Below are 6,342 nucleotides of genomic sequence, written 5' to 3'. Positions count from 1 at the left end.
TTGGACACACAGGGTGGGTTTGATTCCAGCTTCCTTCTTGCTATTAGTGTGATGCAAACAATTGAGTCGCTAGGACTTAGATTCCCATTTTATGCACTAGGGCAAGTAGAGTTTTGCTGAGAACAAATGACTTCATTTTTCTTTTAATTTTTATTTTTTATTTCAGAGTTTTATGGGAGTACACAAGTTTTGATTGCATGATTTGCTTTTTTACAGTTTGAGTCAAAGTTATAAGTGTGCCTTCACCAAGATAGTGTGCATCGTACCTGTCAGGTGTGAATTTACCCATCCCCTCCTCCGCCTCCCAGCTGCTTGATTTTCCTTGAGTTTTACTTTCATCTGTGCACATAAGTATTGATGGATTCGTTCCAATTTAGTATTGAGTACATGTGTATTTGTTTTTCCATTCTTGCGATACTTCCCTTAGAAGAATGTTCTCCAGTTCCATGCAGGTTGTTACGAAAGATTCTAGATCACCGTTTGTTTTTTATGACTGAGTAAGTGAGTGCTCCAAAAAGACACTTGTACTCGAATGTTTATAGCAGCACAATTCACAATCGCAAAGATGTGGAAACAACCCAAGTGCCCATCAATACATGAGTAGATTAATAAAATGTGATATACACATAACCTGGAGAACAAATGACTGTAATATTTATAAAGAGAACTAAATAATTAAATAAATACCCCCAAAGAAATGCTTCTAGATGTACATAAAGAAACACTGATGACTTTGTTTCTTGCCATTTTCTTTGCCAAGGAGGAAAAGTGGAAAATGACTTAGATCCAGCAGAAGGGGAGTAAATAAATGATTTCTAGTATATGCATATGAAATGCACACTCTGCCACAGTTTACACAAATTGGCTGGGTCTATTCATAATGAAAAGGATAGTCAAATAATTTTGTAGAAGTCCATGTTATTAGAATCACTGATATTTATGTATATTTCTATTGTATTGAACTTATTAACGCTAAAGGGTCTTTGCACTGGAAACATAATGCCAAGATTTAAAAAAAAAAAAGACGTATGGTATTATGGACAGCCTCATCTATCCATCCTGCAGTGTATTAAAAGTTGATTTATGGGCACTTTGGCAATCTCAGTGTCTGATTTAAGTGTCCTAGCAAGGGTTGGAATTTTTGCTCTGCCGCAGGTTTTTCGATTTCTGTAAAGGTCCTTCATTAAACACCCTCCCTCGTTGGACATCTCAGCTTATTTTTCATTACATTGCCCTGACAAGCCCCTCTTGGCCAGGTTGGCTCCTGCTCAGATAAAATGCCTGGTTCCACACTGAACAGATTATACAGAAATCGTGGCTAAAGTAGGAACTTCCTTTGGGCACTAGAAACCCATAGGAAAGTATTAGCATTAGTGTCAGAAGAAATGTTCAGGAATCCTCTGGGAAATCAGAACATGATTCTGCATTGACCCTTTCATCTGGTGTGAACTCCTAAAGGGGGGAAAAAAAAAAGAAAAAGAAAATGGTGGATGTCCCCATATGGTTAGAGTTTTACGTACGCATATGGTTCTATTCTTGCCTCCAGCAAAAGCACAACTTGGCACTTGGCTTGGAGATTTATCATCCCGAATCTCGGTTTCTGCTTCCAGTATTCATACAACACTGTAATATTTCTAATGAACCAAAATGACAAATGCAGAATATAGCCATGTTCTGCAGTTGGAGGGCATGCAATATTCATGCCACCGGCAGTAAGTATGGCTGGCTTGTCCAAGTCTCTCCTAAGGAAAACAATTGTCAGAAAATTATAACGCACAGCTGTTAGAAACAGAAGTCCTGTATCACTAGACTGCTGGTATTTTTCCCCGTCTCATTAAGGTCGACGAAAGGATCGATCTTGGAGCTACCCAAGTCAATCTCTTCATCTATTACTCCCAACTACTGAAAGTATTGGCGTAAATGTGTTGTCTGCAATTATTGTAAAGCATCATGCAAATGCTCAGTAAACATGAAAGTTTGAGAAATGTTTAAAACCAAATCATAACGTTTTTTGGACATCTTCTAGTGCTGTTTGAATGGACAAGGATTCTTTGAGCGAACGCTTTACCTTAGGACATCCATGGGCCACGTATGGTCAAATCCAGCCCACCACCTGTTTTTATAAATAAAGTTTTATTGGAACACAGCCTTGCCCATTCCTTTATATATTGTCTGAGGCTGCTTTTGTGCCCCAGTGGCAGAGCTGGGTTATTCCAACAGAGTTTCTGAGCGGGGTTATTCCAACAGAGTTTCTATAACTCACAAAGCTAAAGATATTTACCATTTGACTCCAGAAAAAGTTGGCCAATCTCCACAGTACTGTTAACAGTATTGAAATATAAAGCTCATTTTTTCCCCTTTTCTTATACTCTCTCTTTCTCAACTTGTCATTATTTTGTAAATCCATGTAATGCTGTTCTAAGAAAGGGAAATTAAAATATTTAGTCATTGGCATGATTTTTCATTTTGGTCTTTATATTGTGCAGCGCAAATTTTGAATTCCAGTATCTGAGCTGTTAACTTGCATTCAGAATCACTGAAATTTCACCGTCCGTTATTTTGTAGCACATGCATAAGTATCTATTGCATTCTTGCCAGGGCAGTGGAAGCTCTGCACAAAACAAACTCAGCCGATGTTATTTCGCTTCTTGATAGGCACAGATTCTACCAACACTGACTGCCTTCAGCTTCCGGGTGGGTAAGGAAGGCAGAATGAAAAGTAGCCATGGGTTACACTCTGTGTCCTGTCTCTTCTACAGCATCATTTTCAGCCTAAATTGGTGTCTGACACAGAGAGAAGAATAAAAGATGGAATAAAGTTCATGGTTCCTGTTTTTTTACAATGACACAGACCGCCTTAGACATTTGAGCGAATTCTAACTCTGACACACTTGGGACGAAATGGCTAACAACAGCCGTATACGTGCCTCGTGGTCTAAGTGTTTCTGATGATACTTGCATACAAGTAGAATTCTTGGTTTGCAGGTCATTTTTAGGCTAGACATGATGCGGGAAGGCCAAACTGTGTTCCGACAGCATGTTGACAAGGGATGATGCAACCAGATGTCAGTGACGGTTCACATCTATTCTCAGCCCAAACATTCAGCATTTTTCAACTATATTGTTGTAGCCAACTATGTGGGTAAGAAATGATGCCTCATTGTTAATAACATAATGCTCATTTTTTTAAATCTATGAACTTTAAAACTTTTCACATGTGTATAAAATCTAAATGATCCCTTTCTCTGAGCCACCTGTTTAAAATATTCGCAAGACTTATATTGGAGTGTGTGTTTGTGTGTGTGATAGTGTGTCTGTGTTATTCATATTAAAATTTCTGCTGGTTAAATATATTCAAAATATAGTCTCCAAATTGGATGCATCCTTTAGCATTCTCTTGAACATTGGATGGACAGAATGTTTAATTTCAATATAATTGAATTTATTAAACTTTTAAAAATTTTGAGTTCTAGTATTTGATGTGTACTTCATCGTGTACTGTTGTAAAGATATTTTCAAAAACTGACCACTAAAAGTTATTTGGCTTTAAGCTCTTGACAAATCTGTAATTGTTTTTCTAATTAAATTATTATTTTTTTTCATAAGTGCACCATTTGCACAAGGATACCTGTGCAAAATGAAAAAGCTCTATCTTTTTCATTCATTCATAAATTATGTTCTTATATAATGTCTGTTTTGGTTCATTATTGGTTTTCATTGAACTATTTATCTATCTTAGCATCAATATCATGCTCTTTTAACTAATATATGATTAGAAACATGGCATGAAGCCTTACAAAACAAATCTTCCACCTTCGTCTTTTCCTTCAAGGGTTTCTTGATTTATTTCAGTCCATTGTGTTTTGCTATAGATTGTAGAATCAGCTTATCAATTTCCACAAAACATCCATTTGGCATTTTTATGTGAATTTCATTGAATCAATAGGGTTAATTAGGATGAAATTGACATCTTTATTTATTAAGTCTTATGCATATTCAGCCCAGTAAATTAGTTTCTTTGTGTTGCCATTATAAATCACATGGCAACCCACAATTCCTAGATGATTATTACTGTTACGGGAAAGGAAATTGACATTTGCAAAGTAATATTCTATCCACTAACATTGTTAAACACTCCTATTGATTTGACCAACTATCTGTTCCTTTGTGTGGGTTTTCCTGGTGTATTGCCATAATGTCAATACATAATGACAATTTTCCTCCTTTTCAATTTATAAACTATTATTTCTTTCCTTCCGTAGCCAGCACAATATACAATAGCTTCTGTGATGAAAGGTATCAGTGGATTTGTTGACCTTCAGTATCATAATGAATGTTATTTACTGTAGGTTTTCTTAGTGCATTTTTTCCTTGTTAAGGGAGCTCCTTTGAATTCCAGTTTATTAAGAGTTCTATTTGGGAACATTTGTAGAATTTTATTGATTTCTTTGCCATCTATTGATAAGGGCATTTATTACAATGATTGTTTATAGTTTAATAGGGGTGAATTGTATTTTTAAAAAACCATGCACACATTTTGCAAAATAATTCATTTTTAAGCAAAACATTTAACAGTTGCAGGTTGGTTCACTTTAGTTATGTTTCAAAGAATCTTTTAGAGTACTTGCCTGTAGACACAGTACCAAGGTAGGTTGTGGATCAATATTTTGGGGAACTTTAATCACAAAATTTTCAGTTTCAAAAAAACTACGTATTAGTGCTTCTGTTTATCATTACTTTTTGATTATTTCTTGAAGAGTTGGTATGTGCTGCTTTAATTATTACATAGGCAAGATCTATTTATTATCTGTATCTGTCACCTGTCTATATTTATCTGTCATCCATCTATCCATCACTGTCATCATCTATTATCTACCATTAATTATACTATGTGTCATGTACTTACATCTAGTATCTATCTATCCTCATCATGTATTATCTATCTGGTTCTATCTATTTATCTACCTATCTATTTATCCATTTGTCTTTCTATATTATACCAAAGTGGTTTATCTTTTAGTGGTGGAGACAGTTTTAGACACAAGGTATAGACTCTATAAAGCCTTTTTGAACTAAATAGAATAGAAAGCGTTTTGTGTGTGTGTGTGTGATTTGATACTGAACTCTGGACTTTTCCAAATTAAGCATACGCTATGAGTGAATGCTAATAATTATGTCCCTGTTATTCAGCACTGACATACTTACGCACGTGAGCAAGAAGACGTAAAAAAGCTTACTACACTGCTCTCTAGAACAGCCTTATTTGGAGGTAAAATGGGCATTTACAAACTCAGGAAAATATTCTGCTCTTTGAACCTCCGTATATTTTCCTGTTCATGGGTGTGGCCCACGTGTACATGCGGAAGATTCTGGCAACTAACATTAATTCTGATGACCCACTTCTAGCCTCAAATAAACCAAGTCATTTCATTAAAAATCAAGTAAAAGTAAAACTGATGAGAAAGTCATTGGGATGTAGAGAGAATAATGTTTAAAAACCCAACACTAAAGGATAGAATTAACTGAGTATATCTAATGCATCACCCCTGTGAAGATGGCAATGCGTAGAGGATTGCAACACACTGAAATTTTTTGCGTGTGTGAAGCGAATTAGAAATTTTACATTCATCTTTCCTTTACAGTGGTAAGGAGCATGCTGGACATATATATAAATATAAACAAGAAACTATGTTTTCATATATACGTAAATACCTTTCTGCTTCTATAACCCTGTTGATTCTGGTGCATTTTGGTAATCAAAACAGTAATTTCCTTCCTACGGTCAGATTTTTAAATGGTTGAAAATGCTTTCTTGTTTTCAACCTCCAAGCAATTTTAAATGGCAAAATGAGTGGGGAAAAAAAACAAACAGAGCCCTGAAGCATTAGCCTTATGACATCATTAACCTAAAGTGAAACCACGCAATACATTGTTCAGTCCTTAGTTACATATCCTTTCTGAATTTTTTAATGTTTTTTTTTAATTTAAGAATATTATGGAGTTACAAACATTTTGGTTACATAAATTTGCTTTTGTGCCATTTGAGTCAAGTTATAAGTGTGGCCAACCCCCAGACAGTGTGTGCCGTAAATTTAGGGAAGGTAATATCACCGGGTCTCTGTTTCTTCACTCATCAAACATAGAATAGATACAATAACCAGGTTGCCTTTAGGATTAAAAAAAAAAAAAAAAGGATGTGTATGTTTTTTGTAAACTAACATGCATTATGATTATTTTACTTTTGGCTATATAGCAAATAGTTGAATATTTAGCCAACATGAATTTTAGGTGATGAATCAAGATTGACATATTTCCAACAGCAGTAAAAGTCTACGTGACCCA

This window comes from Eulemur rufifrons, chromosome 30, assembly GCF_041146395.1.
Source record: "Eulemur rufifrons isolate Redbay chromosome 30, OSU_ERuf_1, whole genome shotgun sequence".
Lineage (NCBI taxonomy): Eukaryota > Metazoa > Chordata > Mammalia > Primates > Lemuridae > Eulemur > Eulemur rufifrons.
This window is presented reverse-complemented; position numbering follows the sequence as displayed.